The sequence below is a fragment of the Motacilla alba genome, chromosome 1A (genome assembly GCF_015832195.1).
Source record: "Motacilla alba alba isolate MOTALB_02 chromosome 1A, Motacilla_alba_V1.0_pri, whole genome shotgun sequence".
In the NCBI taxonomy this organism is placed as follows: Eukaryota; Metazoa; Chordata; class Aves; order Passeriformes; family Motacillidae; genus Motacilla; species Motacilla alba.
In genome coordinates this window covers 67633465-67651309 of record NC_052031.1, presented here as the reverse complement: position 1 = coordinate 67651309, position 17845 = coordinate 67633465, and the positions used below count along the sequence as shown (strand labels likewise).

The following is a 17845-nucleotide window of genomic DNA, read 5'->3' as shown; positions in this document are numbered from 1 at the left end:
AGAGAAGGGGCAGCTGATTTATTCCTCCTTCTGCACTTAATAGCTTTCGAGGTTTGGTTTCCCACACCCTTCCTGGTTCGCCCTCATGTTTAAGCCTCATTTTCCTGCTGGGAGGAGAGGGATGAGAGCCAGCAGCTCTGTCTGGGTGCCCCAGCCCCTAGGATACCACCTGCCCTGCTAGACCGTGGCACCAGAAAAGCCCAACCACTCCGAGTTAATCACCCAGATCAACAATCCGACTTGCAAAGCCCTCAGCACCCAGGCAGCCTGCAGTTATCTGAGTGGCCATCTTTGCCTTGCCTGCTCCCAGGCACTGCAGGAAAAACGGGGTGACTTTGCTGGCAGCTGGGTGACCCTACTTTATGCTCTCCCGAGGACAGAATCTGCCCCCAAGCCCCAAAATGTGGCGGGAAGGCTTTGATTTATACATCCAGACAAAGCCCCACAGGGAACAGCCATATGGAAATAAAACCTATTATGCTTTACAATTAGAGAGGGAAAAAGCTTAGGGTTAAAATATGAAGTGGCCAAGCTATTAACCTTCTCATTTAGAATGAATGGTCACTAAATTACAGGGCACACCCCCTCCCTCCCCCAAAGAATGGCCTGATGAGGAGTAGCTGAGGGTATTCAGCCTGGAGAAAAGGAGACTCAGTGGGGACCTTCTCACCCTCCACAAGTAGCAGAAAGGAAGTTGTAGCAAGGTGAGTGTTGGTCTCTTTTACCAGGTAACAAACTATGTAACAAGAGGAAATGGCCTCAAGTCGTACCTCAAGAGGTTTAGATTGGATATGAGGAAAAATTTCTTCACCAAAAGGTTTGTCAAGCACTGGAACAGGCTGCCCAGGGAAGTGGCTGTGTCACCAGCGCTGGAGATATTCAAGACGTGTCGATGTGGCACTGGGGACACGGCTTGGCAGCGCTGGGTAATGCTTGGGCATGATGATCATAAAGGTCTTTTCCAACCTAAATGATACTGGTCTGTTATGTGAACAAGCAATAAAGCATAATTCATCCCGTCCTGAAAATATGATCAAATCCAGCTGAGCCTGAGGAGGCCAAGAGACTACAATCAGAGAACCAGCACATCAGGCAAACAGCAAATCCTCCCATCACCTCTTGCCACCACCAACACCCAGCTGGTGTTTGTGCTCCTACCAGTGGCACAAAATGTGCAACCTCACCTAGAGTCTATGGGGGGAAAGCTCAGTTTCCACAGGGAAAATGTGCACTTGGGGAGGGAAGGGGATGGAGTTTTCAGGGATCCTATCTTCTAAGAGGCAATGTTGTACATAGATTTTAGCCAGTCCTGGTGGTTAAAATCTCCTTGGTGGTGTTTGGGCACAGTGAGAGATGTGGCAGAGAAGTGCTCTCACCCACCTCGGGTGGGAGATTTATGGTGCAGGATTTATCAGTTTGGTGCAGATTTATCAGTCTGATGGTGCAGATTTATCAGTCTGATGGTGCAGATTTATCAGTCTGATGCAGAGTCTCTGAACAGCCATCACAACTCCACCCTCATTTTTCCAGACCAAGTACTTTGTTCAACTGATTTTTCTTTCCCATGAGAGAGGGCTACCATTTGTCTGAAGCAGCATCACAGCAATCCAGTTGAAAGCAAAACAAAGCAAAAACTCATTTAGCAAAACATTCAGATACCATTACAACAGTGATATTAATTATGAACCAACCAGACAACCAAAATTCCCCTGCAGCCTTCCCAACCCCAACTTTGAAGACCATTCTGGGGAAGATTAACAAACAGAAAGAAAAGCAAAGACGACTTGAAATAAAAGAGAAACCGGCCAAACTAATTCATTTGATCCAGCTGAGAAAAAAAAAATACAGGAGGGAAAGAGCTAGCAAAAATAGTATCCTTTGGGGGTTTTTTAGTGCTGTTAGTATCAGTGATCATTCTGCCCCAAAATCCCAGTTCTGACAGAAGTGTCCTTCATGCCAGCCTCCACCACTGGCCTTCTCAGCACCAAATTCCTCCCACCTCTGGGGTGGGGCACACAGAGGAAGGTCCCAAGATTTAGTCAGAGTCCCAAGATCTGGTCAGAGCCAAGAAGTATTTTCGGTAGCCCCCATCCTTTCCCTGCTGTTGGCTGCTGCAGCTGCTGTGCCCTGTGCTGCTTGTTTGTAACAGAGGGGGAAGGACAGAGGCAGATTTTCTTTTGAGGACTTACCAGTGTTCTTCACCACTCCAGGCAGAGCAGATATTCCCATCCTTCTCCTGCCCTTTCCTAGTCAGGTGCCTTTTATGGTTTAGCACCAATTTCCTGAAAATAGTAATAAACAAGGAACCAAACACTTATTTCTGTTCTAAAACTTATTCCAGCTGCCCATTTTGGGTGAATCCAGCCTGTAACTGCTTTTACTTAAAGTCTACAAACTGCCTGAGACTGATGGATTTGTCCCACATGTATGTGTTTTACCCATCACCTTGGGCTCTACACTGGGCTTTGATGCACAACCACAGCTGAATAAAACAGCTGATCTGAGAAAAAACCTTGATCTAGAAGGACAGAAATAGTTGTGTGATAGCTCAGGGAATAGTTCTGGTGTTCACTTATGCCTTATGCCATAACTTCAGAAAAAAAAAAACAAACAAACAAAAAAAAAACCAAAAAAAAAAACCCCACATCTAATTTTTAAAATTAAGCTGGCAGATGGATTTGCTTAGCTGTTCCTGAAGCTGTGGCTGTGAAACAGCAGATCAGCATCAAGCCAAACTCCATCACTGCAGTCATACCCACCGTGCCAGAGTCTCCCTCTCTCCCCACAGAGATCTGCCCTCAGAGCCACCACCAGCAAGGCACTCACAGCACGAGAACAGCTAAAACTGCAGTGTTCTAACAAACATCTGCCCCTCCCGAAGTGCCTCTCCAAATCTGAGCTGATAGCACCTCCAATCTCTGCAGAGGAGCGGTGTCAGCACACCCAGCCTCCCTGCAGGACATCCCCGCCAGCACCGCCACCGCCACCACCCAAAGGCACCCAGGGCCAGGCTGCCAGGAGGGGCTGGCACAGGGCACAAATCCACCTCTCTCCTCTTTATTCTGGAGCTGTGGGGGGGTCAAGGCTCCCTTTCCCAGTTGCAGAGTGACCCAGGTGGGGCTGATGAGTGCCTGCCTTGCTTAGCTAATTAGAGGCACTGAGAGCAGCAGGCTGCAGCTCTGGGCTGGGAAATATTGCAGAGGAAATATCGAGGCTGTGGGGTTTATTTCTAGCTTTGGGGTTTTTTGGTGTTTTTTGTTTGTTGTTTGTTTGTTTTTTGGTTGGTTTTTTGAGGGGTTTTTTTTTTTTGTTTTTTTTTTTCCTTGTGGTCAAGTTAAAAACCTCTGGCAGGATAGCACAGCACAGATGGGAAAGAGCAGAGGGAGGAGGCTCCAGAGCACTCTTCTAATCTGCATTATTCTGTGGTATGAGAAGGAGGCAGGAGTAAAGGATAAGGAAGGCTGGACCATTTGTTCCCTTTCAAAGACAGATTTCCAATGTGTGATCTAAATCCTTCAAAGGCCAGCCTAAGCCTCCCCACTTGCACAACTCACGGACCTCAGCAGAGTGTAGCACAGCCTGCACTCTGCCCAGGGGCATTCTGTGAGACCCTTATGGACCCCAAAGTGTTCTGCAGGGGCTTCACCCTCCCTCCCCACCTGCGACGCATCTTCCTCTCAGTGGTGCTGCCCGAGGATGCTGAAGGAGAGCCTTCCTCAGCAGGAATGTTGGGGGAAACTGGGCAAATACAGCTGCTGGGCTGGGCACTCCTGCCCTGCTCTGGCCCTCCCGTCTGCACATCCCAGAGGTTTTTGCCATTGGGGTGCAAGACCGCCGACAGACAGACGGACAGACAGACGGACGGACTGATAACCGAGAGCCAGCGCTGCTGCATGGTGTTCCCACCCTGCAACAGCAGGGCAGAGACTGGGAATGGAGGGCAGAGCTGGTGGGAGGTTCTGCATCATGGACCATGCCCGGCAGGGCTGGAATCGCCCGCTCGGGAAGCTTTGGGGTGCAGGAGCCCAGGGCAGGGGTGATGCTTGTCAGGAAGCTTTGGGGTGCAGGAGCAGGGGTGATACTTGTCAGGGAAGGTTTGGGGTGCAGCAGCCCAGGGCAGGGGTGCTGCTTGTCAGCAAGGTTTGGGGTGCAGGAGCAGGGGTGATGCTTGTCAGGAAGGTCTGGGGTGCAGGTTAGGGAGTGATTCTTGTCAGGGAAGGTTTGGGGTGCAGGTTAGGGAGTGGTGCTTGTCAGGGAAGCTTTGGGGTGCAGGAGCAGGGGTGATGCTTGTCAGGGAGATAATGGCCAGAGCTCTAAGGCTGCTCCTGGCTGTCCCACGTGTGGCAGTGGGCTGGCCAGAACGTGACAGCTCAAAGGGATCTGGGTTTTATTACAACATCACCTCTATCATAACACACCCAAAGAAGGCCTTCAGCTGCTGAGGAGCCTGCCCTGTGCTCACAGGCTTGACCTCAAAAAGTTGTGGTCTGAGCTGTCTTTTCCTTGCCTGCCCAGCCCTTCACCTACAAATTTCAGCTGCTGCTGAAAGGTGTTTCTTTTTCACCTCACTCTTGCAAGCTGCATTTCCCTTGCCTCTTTCTAGCTGTTATTTAGCTCCCTTCATGTTGTTTTCCCCTGGCTTTTTCTTTGTTTCTTTCACAGGAAGCAGCACATCATTATGGCTGGTCTTTCTCTAGGGCTCTCCCAGCCCAGGTCATTACTTAGCTGTGGAGATCCAAGGGTGGCTGTTTGTGTGGCTCTGAGACCTGCGAAAAAGCAGCTAATCAATTCAGAGAATCATCTGGGTGGTAACCCCACTGTCAGCTTATTTTCTTCCCTTCCACTTAGACATCAAACTGGCTGAAGAGGACTCTGGGGAACGAGGCAGGCACTGAGAGCTCCTCCTCTGCAGACACATCTGTGTCTTTCATCAGCAGGGCTCAGGGAATACCACTAACTGGAGAGGGGCAAAATCTCTCTGGAACTGAGAGGCTCGTGGTCTCCATCGTCCTGTCTGAAGAGACCCTGCCCAATGGGGAAGCAATCCTTTGAAAAGTGGCTGATGCACTTACAGTTTGGCAGAAACTGTCACGTAACAGGCAGAACTGGGGAGGACAGGGACAAAGCACACAGCAAACAGGATGTTAAGCTATGCCAGTGAGCAGACCCTGGCAGCCCAGACAGCCTGCAGTGGCTAAGAGGAGCAGCAATTGCAATAGGACACGCAGATGGCCTTCTGGTGAATGAACTTACTAATTGTTGCACTTTGCTTTCACTCAGTCTTCCTCTGGTCTGTGTCTTTGGGGACTGCATCAGAAAAGAGAACACTCAGAGCCATAAAGCCTTTCCCATGGCCAGTTTTAGTCATTAAAATAGAGATGCCTCATGCTCTGGGACTCTGTGGTGTCATTCAGCAGAGATCAGTCACGTCAGAAAGGCATTCTCTACCAGCCAGCCCTCTGAAGGGGGAGTGTGCATGTGCACGCATGGGTCACAGAGCCACAGAAAGGTTTGTGTTGGGAGGAGCCTTTAAAGGTTATTTAGCTCCAGCTGCCCTGCGGTGGGAAGGGAGACCTTCAGCATATTGCTCAGAGCCCAATCCAGTCTGGCCCTGAATGTTTCCCGGGATGGGGAATCAACAACTTCTATGTGCAACCTGTTCCAGTGTTTCACCACCCTCACCATAAAAAAAAAATTTGCTCCTTATTATCTAGTCTAAATCTTGTCTCTCTTAGTTTAAAACCAGTGCTGCTTGTCCTATCACAACATACCCCACTAAAAAATGTGTCTTTATCTTTCTTATAAAAACCTATTTCAGTACTAAAAGGCCACAATATCTTCTCCCTAGAGCCTTCTCCAGGCTGAATAATCCCAATTCAGTCGCTCCTTAGAGCAGAGGAGTTCTGTCCTGCTGATCACCCTCCACAGCCCTCATTCCCCCAAGTCTCACTGCCATCCACAGCCCCGCTCTGGGAACTGGCCAAAACTTCCAGCCCAGGGCATTGCCAACCCCAGCAGCCATCAGCCACCCCCTGCCCCCCAAACCTTTTTCCATCCCTTGAGGGGTCAGGGAGGGTGTTGGGGCCAGGCTGGGACATGGGGAGCCTTACATTCCATCCCAGGGGACCCCAATCAGAGGGCCAGAGGCAGCAACCCCAGAGTCCTTAGCAGCCACCTGCCATAAGGACCAATTTTCCATTGTGTATCAACAAGGATTTTGTCCCACATCCTAAGAAAGGTGGGGAGGGAAGAAGGGGATTTTGTGCTCCTTTGGACTGAAATGATGGAAATCATGTAGGTTGCTGTTGTGTTTTACTTCCATGCGAGATGTCATTAAGCAAATGTCTTTTCCATAAAGCAAGGAACTCTCACACATGTGGTTGTGATATTTTATGAAAATCCTTTTGCTAGGATTTTCTTCTCCTGAGAAGCTGAGAAGGCCTCAGCTTCAAGTGTAAACAATTTGTTATCTGCTGCTGTGGAATGCAGCAGGTGCTTCCTCCATTGGTCAGTGTGGGATGTTTCTACTTGGTGACCAATCCAGGAGGCAGCAGCTCTCGGACTCTCTGGGAGTCACAGAACTTTGTTATTCATTCCTTTCTATTCCTGACTCACCTTCCGATGATTCTTTTCTCTCTGTTCTTTGTAGTATAGTTATAGTGTGGTCTTTTTTAATGTAATATATATCATAATATAATAAACCAGCCTTCTGAAATGGAGTCAAGATCTCTCCTTCCCTTCACCAAGTCCAGACTGCCCAGAAGACCCACGGTAATAAATGGTGACCCCAGACGTGGAAATACACACACAGCCAGGCTTTCCCTATTTTCCACACACACTACAGCGGTTCTGTATTGATTGAGCAAGAATACTGAACCCTCTGCAAAGATTTGCTGTAAGTTCAGAATGGGAGAACAACCTGAATTTGAGGTTTCCTTCTTTCTGCAAGGTTAAGTCACACCCTTAGGTCTCCTTTGAGAAAGCTAACAAACCATGTTAGAAGAAAGAGGAACATCTTTAATGGAGAAGCCTTGCACTCAAGAGAACACCCAACACTGACCCAGGCCACAGTTCAACTCCTGGGCTCATTTCCTGCAGAGACACACAGACAAGACAACAGCACACCTTTTCTCCTGTTAGGAGCAAGCTCTGATGCTCTTCACAGCCACAGAACTTTGACAAAGGATCTCAGAGATAAATGAAAGGCTTTAATGTTTGTGAAGAGTGAATTAGCGCAAACAAATTCCTTGAAACTACTGTTTTTAAAAAACCCACCTCAAATAGAGGGAGAAAGCAGGAAGCTCAACTACCTTTAAAGACAATGCCATCCTACAGAGCAAGTTCTGTATAAAATCAAGATGTGCATTTGCTTCCTTTGGTGACTCCAGCACTTAAAATAAAATAAAGCTTTTATCCTATTATATTTTAAACCATGACTGACAGCAGAAAAACAGTTCTTGCCTTATTTCCTCTATTTTACCAACATGAAATGTTCTACCCATGGATTTGGCCAGTAGTCTGGAAAATGTCAAGGTTAGGAAAGGCTGAGCTTCATTTGCTTTTCACAGATCTGAGTAATGAATTGTTCATTTTAAAGTATTGTTCCAGCTTGAAAAGCCAGTCTGTAGTGCTGGCATCATAGGGTTCCACATCTGTCTCTTAGTTGCTCTGGACTACGTTGGCTCAATTTATTAAACAGGGAGGGATTTTTATGTTCTGCAACCCTGCAAATTAAACAGGAGGCCTGGGGCTTTAGTGGGGTTTTTTTCTTCATATGCACTTATCAGCATGGCAAATTTTGCTCGCTAGCACTTCAGATCAATCTCCTGCACTGGTGTTGCTATTGCAATAAAACTGGACAAACCCAAAGTGCAGGAAAGGTAAGAGCAGAAGAACTCACTTTTGACACTAGACAGAGTACTTATAATTCTGAATGCAACTAGACAGAGTACTTACTTATAATTCTGAATGCAAATAGGAAGCAGAACCCCACAGTAAAAACAAAAGCAGAGTCCCCAGACAGAGTTGGGTAAAAGTCATTGTGGTTGCAGCTTGATAAAACTCCATGAAAGAATGAGCAGCTCAAAAAGATTCGCTGGGAACTCATCTCTGTGTTTCATTGTGTGGAAACCAGAGATATTCAATTACGTTAGAAATCATATGAGGGCAATTGGAGGCAATCCCTTTTCACACTGTGCACATTTACCTATGGAATGTGCTTCTGCCACGTGTGATGGAGCCCAGGGGTCTCAGCAGGATTCAGAAAAGAGTTCAGCAGGTCTCAAACATTTTTATAGGCAATATTAAAAGCTATAATTAAAGTAACAAAGGCTGCTAGTGATGTAAGCTCTGCTTGCCAAAGCTGAATTCAACCTTTCCCTGGGGAGTTTGGGAAGTGTTTCATCGGCAGGGATGTTCTCCTGCTCGTACCTACTGAAGATTTTTGTGTCCCTGCCCATGATGCTGATCCCTGGCAAAAAACAAAGATCTAGAGGAGAGCAAGAGTTAGTCTTATCTAACACAAATCAGTTTTTCTGTTTTATTTGAACTGCTGAGCATCAAATCACTGTAATCCTGACCACTCCTAAGGACAATGCAATGCTGGAGGGGTGGTGTCCCCCGAGTCCTGACCCCCTTAAGGGCTTGTGTTGGGCACTTATGAAAAGGTGCAAAAAAATTCTTTGCCTTAAACGAATGTCTTGGGGCAGCGAGTTCCACAGCTAAACTACTTAGGTGGGAAGCAGAAAGGCAAACCTTCTCCTTATTAATTTCTCCCAGAGGTTGATTTCACTGGCTCTGTTGCAGCAGTGGCACTTCCACAGAGAAAGCTCCTGAATGTTTTCTCTCTAAAAGTGCTTTACCTGTTTGAGCACCCCTGCAGTGTGTACATTTGCTGAAGGGCTGCTGGCCCAGTGACACAATTCCCCTGGGCTGGAACGGAGACTAAGGGTTTGTCAGCACCCAAAAAGGGCCCAGCCTGGTGTCTGCTTGATTGTGTGAGACCCACTGGAGTTACCCCACCACATCCATGCTCTCAGTGGTTTCCACACAAGTAAAGTCCTGTGGCAAGGGCTGCCAAGCACAGCAGAGGTATTGTATCCTGCCTTGATAAGGGCAGGATTGATGAATCTGACTCCATGTTCTCAGAAGGCTAATTTATTATTTTATGATACGATATTATATTAAACTATACTAAACTAAACTATACTAAAGAATACAGAAAAGATACTTACAGAATGCTAAAAAGATCATAATGAAAACTCGTGACTCTCTCCAGAGTCTCAACACAGCTTGGCACTGACTGGCCAAAGAGTCAAAATAATTCACATGAAACCAATGCAACAATGACCTGTGGGTAAACAATCTCCACACACGTTCCACATGAGCCCAACACAGGAGAAGCAAATGAGATAAGAATTGTTTTCCTTTTTCTCTGAGGCTTCTCAGCTTCCCAGGAGAAAAATCCTGGGCGAAGGGATTTTTCAGAGAATGTGAATGCCACACAGAGGAGTGAAAGGGGAGAAGAGCAGCCCCCAGCCACAGCAGGACCTCAGGGCAAGCACAAAGGTTGCAGCCTAAGCAAGCCAAACAACACGTGTGAGCCTGCCTCAGCCAGGTGTATTTAGCTCCTTCCAAGGTTTCCACCTCTTTCCTGGCCACTGCACACAGCTTGAGTGGCCCTGTGGCTGCTGTGGGGCTGGAGCCTTGCAGGAGGAGGGCAAAGAGCTAGAGACAAAGCTCTGAGCATCCCTGGGGTGGCTGTGCCTGGGATTTGCAGGGGGATATATTGGACCTGGGGAGCAGGTGGCACAGTGCTGAGCTGCTCAGCTGTCGTGTGGCTGGAGAGGGACAGACACAGCTGGGTGAGGGGAGGGAAGGGAAGAGCTCAAGGTCTGGCAGTCCTTCTGCTTTACAGAGCTGTGGCCAGCACAGGAACAGCAGAAAGGGATCCAGCAGGGATGCAGGGCCCTGTGTGGTTCTGATCCCGGGAGGGGTAGTGCCACGAAGCACCCTGCAAGGGGCACACACAGGATGTGTGACAGCCCTTGTGCTGGGGTGAGTACCCTGGCAGCAGCCCCTGCTGTGTGCCAGCAGGGGCCTTGGCAGTGCTCTCTGGGGCATGGATTGAGATCTGCTCATGCAAATAACCTGGAAGTGTCCCCTGGAGCGGGACAGCTGGTCCCCGGTAGCGCTTTTGGGAGCATTCTTTATGTGCCCATGTAAGTACCCTGGCAATCTCTTTTGGGGCTTGCCAGCAGGGGCCCTGGCAGAGGCCAGGAGCAGCATCCCAGTGGCTGAAGCCATGCCAGCTGAAGCTTTCCAGCAGCAAAGCTTTCTTCTGCCCTGAACAAAGAACCAATGTGGCCAGCATTATTGATTTGTTTCCTGACTCGCTGCTTTTAGCGTGGCAGGAAAAGACCAAGAGGAGTTTTAATTTGTCCAAATGGTTTTAGACAAGGTTAATAAAGCTCATTGATAAATGGTGCTTTTCATTAAGTTTTAATTACAGTGTCATTTCAACAGGCTGGACGTGCATAGTTGTGGTGTTTGATTTTTCCATTTAAGGTGGTGCCTCAGCAAAGTTGGTGGGGTTTGTTTTTTTTTTCATTTAAGGTGTGCTTCCCTGAGTTCAGTGATTAATTTCCACTGTGGACCAAGAAGGTGCCAGGCTGCTGGAGAGCCAGTGAATTGCCTTTGCCCCCCATCCCGTGCTGGGAATTACAGCTATTTAGGCTAAAGTGTGAACCTAGCACACTTTTGTACCTTGGTACATCGTCATCTTGGTCCAGAAAGGGTGCTGGTGGCTGCTAGCCATCTCTCCTCCTCAGGGACTGGTGAGGATGCCGAGTGTTTCATCTTTCCTGCTGTCTCCCAGAAGTGGATTTTGAACACCTGAAAGAGATGCAGACAGGATCTGGTTCAGGTCAACTCTTAGCAGGGTGAACAAACAGAAGATACCAGAACCACTGCTCAGTTAGAAGCTTGGTTTGGCTGATAGTTCTCCCTCTCCAGAGTGAAAATGTGAATATTGTTTTAGCTTAAGAAGGTCTGTGTACACACATGTTATCCCTGAGACAATGATCCCTCCTGTGCACTGCACTGATTTCTGTCCCCAGCTCAGTTTCAAAAGTTTGTCAAAACAGTTATTTTTAAGCAGTTTACAATGTCACTATTTGCTCCCTTTCTTAACAGCAAATTTCCACATTCTTTCAATGTAATTATCATTATGATATATAATATTATAATGATATCATTATAATTACATCATTATAAAAGTGGAGAAATTATATCATTATAAAAGTGGAGATATTCACTGCTGCAGAAGGCAGAGGGTTGCCTGGTAAAGACCTTTCCCTTTAAAATGCCCACTGCTGTTACCATCAGCATCTGAGGAGCTGTGGTGCTTCAGCCTGGGGTTGGCAGCAGATTATATTCATGCCTTGCATCCCCACCTGCCTTCAGAAGGCTCACACAGCATGGTAGCTGTGCCAGGGCTCTGAGATCATCCCCTGGGAGTTTGACTGCCTGGGTTCAGGGCTGGCTTAGATGATCACACAAGTGCCTGATGTCCAAGAGAGCTGTGCAAGAAAGCTCTGCAAAAAGCCCTGGTGAGGGCCTGTCAGGCTGCTCACTGGCTGAGGCTCTTGCCCTTGCTGCCCAGCTGGGCTGCCTTGCACCTAGAGCTGTGCCATGCACCCTGTTTGGGTGGACCTTGGCCTGTGGACTTCAGTCCCTGAGCTGCCCTCGGATCTGTCTCGTCACTGTGGACTGGCCTGGCAGCCCCTGGGCCGTGGCTGAACCTGATTACCATCCCCAGATCTGCTCTGCTCTTCTTGCTTGGGTACTGTGTGCCTGCACCTCTGCCACTTTGGCCACTGCCCCACGCCTGCCTTCTGCCACCCCCAGCCCCAGGCTCACCTTCCTCCACGGAACCTTGCAGGTGACACCCTGATTGATGCCTGCATCACTGATGGTGCCTGTAATTTTGCCTGGGTTGTCACCAGCAGAGTGAAACCAGAGCTGGAAACAGTCACCCTGTGGCTGCAGAGGACATATTGGTCAGGCAGAACAGAAAGGAAGAAGCTCTCCCATGTTATAATTCGAAGCAGGAACGGGCAGCAGCATTCCTGCACCCACGTGCCACATACCAAGATCTGAAACTGAAGGAGGCCATGGGAAAGGGGAATTTCAGGCAGATGGTGAGCCTGGAGAAAAGGAGACTCAGAGGTGACTTTATCACTCCCTACAGCTCCCTGAAAAGTGTTTGTAGTCAGGTGGGGTTGGTCTCTTTCTCCAGGCAGCACTGACAGAACCGGAGGACACAGCTTCAAGTTGCGCTAAGGGAAATACAGATTGGATATTAGGAAAAAGTTTTTCATGGAAAGAGTGATAAAGTTCTGGAATGGCTGCCCGGGGAGGTGGTGCAGTCACCATCCCCGGGTGTGTTTAACAAAGCCTGGATGTGGCACTGGGTGCCAGGGTTCAGTTGAGGTGTTAGGGCAGGGGTTGGACTCAATAACCTTTGAGGTCTCTTTCAACCTGGTCATTCAGTGAATTCTGTAAACAATGGCTCCCCAGCGTGCCACTCTGGAGGGGCTGTGCCAGGTGTGGGCTGGGGTGCCAGGGTGGGCTGTGCCCTGCAGCTGAGCTGGCTCCCACAGCTCAGGTTCCACGAGAGCCTTGCAGCAGCGCAGAGCCACTCTCAGAGCTGGCAGTGAGCTTCAAGAGACAAGGCTTGCTCACCAACACTAAAAGAAGGTGGACTTGACCTCTTTGTTCCTAGGGTGGGCTGAAAAGTAGTTGCATTCTCATGGCTACCAAATGACAAGGGCTCTTTGGGTAAAAGACCCCCAGAAGCCTCCCTAAAGTCTCTGTCTGTGCCTGAATTTTGTGAGTTCAGTGATCTCATTGCAGCTTGCTGCTGAAGGCCTTGTAAAAGTGGCCCTGGCTATGTGCTCCATGCCATTGTCCCCTGTCAGGGTGGGTGCCCTGGGGACTTGGCTGCTTGCTGTGGTGAGGCAGACAGTGCTGCAGTGCTTCAGGGGAAGAGCATCTCTCGGGGAGATGCAGGGATTTAGCCAAAGGTAAGACTGTACCTATCACTACGTACAGGGTAAGGCTGGGAGGTGCCAGGGGACAGGAGTGTGTTGGGCTGGGCTGAAATGCCTCTGAAGAACAGGATGAACAAGTCTAGGCATGCCAGAAATGCCCTGAGATTTGTCTGTAACCACCACAAGTGGCTGGGCTCTGCTGTTCAGGGTGTGCTGGTGCTGGGATGAGCACCCTTCACCTTGCTTTAAACTCTGTTGCTCAGGTGTTGCCACAGCTGAGAGCAACACAAATCCCTGCAGAGCACAGCCCTGCCTAAGGAGCTTGGGGGAATGAGGTTCTGCTGGCAGGGCTGCTAGTGCTGACTGGCTGGAAGCCAGTGTCTGCATTTGCAGCATGGTAAAAGGAGGTACCTCTAAAGGGAACCGTGCAGAAGCCTTGTTTTGACATCTCAAGGCTTTAATAAAGTTTGGATGTTTGCCTAGGCAGGATGAAGCTTGGCTACAACACAGGCACTCTTGGCCAGTCGTGTTTTAACCCAAATGCTCCTCACTACTGTTAATTTTTTAGTATAAACCCATTCTAAATGCTGACTTGCTTGTCCCATGCACAGGAGGAAAAGAAATAGCACAAAATGGGGTGACTCCTGAGCAGCTGAAGGTTGGGTGCATCTGCTGATGTGCTCCCCAGCCCTTGCTATCCTCTCTTCCAAAACATTTCTGGAGCCTTAGAGTATAAGACAGAGCCATAGCCCATAGCTCTGGGATGCAGTGTAGAATGTCTCTTCTGGTGAGACTTCCATGAGAGGCTGGGGTCAGAGAGAGAGAGAAACATGGTGCAGTGTCACTGCAAGGCCTTGCCCTTTTTACTGACTGGGCCTGAAGCGTGTGTGATGGTGGAGCCGCGTGGGTGACGCAGACACAGAGAGATGGAGAGGCAGGGAGATGAGAGGGTGGCTGACATGCAGACACAGGATGTCCTGGCAGAGGTCATGGGGATGCTCACAGCTGCAGAGTGACCACAGATGAACTCAGATCCTCTGTGTCAAGGTGTGATGGACCCCAGGGACAGAGGTGGAGGGATTAGGACAGAGGTGTGGTTGGCTTTTGGTTCTGTCTGGGGAAGTCAGGTGAGTGGAGTAGGAGGCTGGGAGTGGGGAGGATGTTTATACGGAATATAGCTCCTAGGAACAGGAATTTTGCCTGCTTTTGTGCTAGGGCAAATCCCTCCAAAAGCACACTAACCCCTCTGTATCCATCCCCCAGCACAGCCTAGGGATGGACAGACACCAAAGGTCAGGCAGGAAACCTGACGTGACTAACACAAAAAGCAAGAAAACACTTCCCATGGTAGCACTGGGCTTCCACCCTCCCTAAAGCCATCCCCCAGAGAGACAGTCAAGTTCACTTGCTAATCCAGGATGTTTTGGTCGCCTAGTCTGCTCTCGTTTTTGTCCCTGTGGGTAGGAGAGGAAGACAATGCAAGAACACAAATAATAAACTGGAGGCTCTGGGACTCTTTGCACAGAAAGCTGGGTGATGGCTTGGGACCTGCCTTGGATGGCACTGAGCCCCTTTCCCAAATACCCAAGGCTCTCAGCTCGTGCCCTGGGAGCCCTTGGCAGGCTGTTTGCCCCCAAAGCAGCGGGGTGTTAATACACACCGGCTCCCTTGGTTTTGTGCTTCCCCTTCCCAGACCTCCAGGGTGGGGTGGCAGCAGCAGGGAATTGAGGTGGGCGCGTGTGGAGGGCTGGAAGGGAATGATGCAGTTTCACTGATCTGTTTGCATGCTGAGCTCCAGCAGCAGCAGTGACAGCCAGGTGTGTGTGTGCTGACTGCTGAGCCCCCCTTGTTAGAGGGCAAATGCTGATGGAGCTGTGTGGCTGCTGGAGCTCTGAGCCCTGCTATTGTGAGCAAGATTTGAACTTTTGCAGGTGTGCTGGGAATAGCCCAAAGCACCTTGTCTCGGTTGCTGGTCAGAGGAATTCATGGCTATTATATTTGGGAGCCAGGCGATGATTACAAATCAATGACTCCACTCCCAGAGTGATTCATCATTAACCTGGGAATTTAGCCCTTTCCCTGGCTCTCTCCATCAGCAGCTCCCGTGGCATCTCAAGTGTCTGATTCACTTTAAATCATTGGATAGTTACGGATGTGGCTGAGCAGGAGTGGAAGGACAGATGCACTGAGACATGGTCAGGCAGCAAAGGGGATGGTTTTTGAAGGGGCATGGGGCACCTTGAGGGCCAGCAGAGCTTGGCTGTAGACTAGGGAGCAATGCTGCCAGCAAGACCCAGGGCACACCAGCATTCTCTGTGCTGCAGGGCTCGGGAATGGTCCATGTTTTTGCCTGGCCGGGCACAAAGTGGGGTGGAAAGAAATAAAAATACCAACCTGTGCCCAGCCAGACCAAAGCAGGGGTAATATAGCAGTCCAGTGGGGAGGTTTTAATGATCCCAGACATCCCAGGACAGTCTATTCTTAGTAATAATTTATAGCACTTAGCACTGTTACATGTTCTTAGCATTTTGCAGGCATGAACCAGAGGCAGGGACTGCTTCAGAGCAGGGACTGGCACTGTGGTCTCACCCAGGCCCAGCAGAGGCAGGGACTCTCCACAGCCTGCCCTCACTCCCCTGTGCACCTGCCACCTCTGGCTGTTTTCCTGCCCCTTGTCCCACTCATGGTTTCCCTCTCCAAACTAGACTTTGTCTCTTAGGCACACTTTCTTTACAGCAGCTGCTGGCCCAGGGACCATGGCTATTGCACCAGCAGCAAATAACCATCACAGCTAGGCAGGGAATTGGTTCCATTTCACAAATGAGGCAGCTGGCACAGAAAGAATAGCTAACTGGTGAGCTAGGAACACATTTCCCAGCTCCGGTCTTCCCTTCCCGGCCTTACAGTGATATTTCCAGAAAGCAGCTTAGATTACAACATGTTCAGAGAGGCTAGGAAGCTAAAAGGCAGCCCCACCCTCTGTGCTCTCAGAAATGCTCCTTGGTTTGCATTTGGCACACACAAAAAATGGGTGTCCCCCACAGAAAACACAGCCAGGTCTGCAGCACCCCTAGGTCTTGCCTCTGCTGGATTCAGCACTGTGGCTTTTGCTGTCACCTGCACGCTGCCAGGCTTTAACTGGGGCTGGGAGCTGCAGGGGCACGCTGCAAGCTGACCCTCCACGGCAGCAGGAGGGACTCTGCAGGACCTGAGCTGAAAGATGAAGTGAGAACCACACATCTGCAAGCCTGTTGCTGCTGCTGCCTCTGTGGTCCTTGCCCCCTGCTGCACCCCCAGGCTCCCTGTGCAGGGCTGCTGCTGCTGCCAGGAGCAGGCTGGTGGGAGCCTGTGGCCACAGCAGGGGAGAGGCAGGAGGGAGAGCTGGGGAAACACTCCGGGAATGGTACCTGTCACCTTGAAGAGGCTCAAAAGGCTTGAAGGAAAGCGGTTCACACGTGGAACTGAAACTGAGGCAGGGGGAACTGGCTGCGAGCACTCGGTGCTGGCCACCAGCTATTTAAAGCTTCAGATGCCTCTGAGGTGCAGCTGGGTATAGAGAGGGGGCACGACTGCAGCTTGCACAGACACACCCAGGACAGGGGCTTTGGAACACTGCTAGGAACCACCCCAGAAACCAAGGAAGAGCTGGGCTGTTTGATGAAGGAGCCATGCCTGGCTAAACAGCACGTGGGACCAGAGCCAGGGAGCTGAAGACCATTCCAGGGGCCACACAAGACTGGACAGGAACTGCAATCATGCTCCTGTGGACAGACACAGAACTATTGCAAAACCTCCAAACAGGCTACTTGGTTCTCAGGAAGAATGCAAAGAAGCTGAGAGATGGGTTGGTGTGGAAATGACAACTGTAACATTCCTTGTTAGTCCTTGAGACAGGCCAAGCCTTCCTCTACCCTGCCTCAGTTCCCATGGAAGTCTGAAGCCAGGGTTTTGGCTGCCTGCAGGCACTAGATAAACCCAATCCTCCTGGTTGTCCTCTTCTGCCTCTTTCCACCTTTCATGTCCACATAGATCCCACCTAAAAGCAGCTGTGGTCCCATTTCACCAGGATTTTTTATTTTCAGAGCATGCACCATGTTCCAATAGAGAGCAAAGCCTCTCAAACACCTGCTTATTTCCTAGTCCAACCCCTGCAACATCTGTACAAAGCTCTCCTTGCAATGTCTGCAATTGTTTATGTGGGAAAGTTCCATCAAAGAAGTGTATGAGCATTGGACTTTGGTTTTGTTTTTCAAATGTGATTTGAAAGGATGAACCACTACAAACCTCTGAGGCCCTCTGGCAGGCATTCCCAAGACCCCTGCCTGGCTGTAAGCTGTTTGAGATCCCTCACACAGCATTTTAACCCCCCTCAGTGCTCCACAGTGGGAACCTGTCTCTAGCACTTGATTTCTCACTGCAGAGCCAGTTTTCCAACTGCCTGGCCTGAATTTGGTTCTATGGAACTAATGCTAGGCTTTACTACAACAAGAAAATTAAAGCAATTCCCTTCCTTCACTGATATTGCTCCCTTGAAGGTATTTGGAGGCAGAACTCCTGTCCCTACGGAACCATCCCTTTTCACTCCATGCACTTCCCTCCTCACACCTCCCACCCTTGAGCTGCTTTCATCAACCAATAGTTGCTGCTGAGCATATTGGGGTCATTTTCCCACTCCACTGATCTCCCTTTTTGGGAGCAGGACCATCTAGGAACTCAAGGGATACCCATGCTGCTGAGGGGCAGGCGAGGGGGCACAGCCACCTTCTGGACATGCTGCCATGGACAGGGCTTAG

General features: G+C 49.6%; 1 long non-coding RNA gene across 1 annotated transcript in view; it reads right to left on the bottom strand.

Moving 5' to 3' along the window:
• Positions 1-2148: 2148 nt before the first annotated feature.
• Positions 2149-17845, bottom strand: part of LOC119708047 — a 28879-nt gene continuing 13182 nt past the window's right edge. Inside the window, exons 3-4 of the long non-coding RNA XR_005258946.1 lie at positions 10765-10893; positions 2149-2282 (exon numbers count right to left, since the gene is read on the bottom strand). This is a non-coding gene — a long non-coding RNA (uncharacterized LOC119708047). The remainder of the gene's footprint in view (positions 2283-10764; positions 10894-17845) is intronic.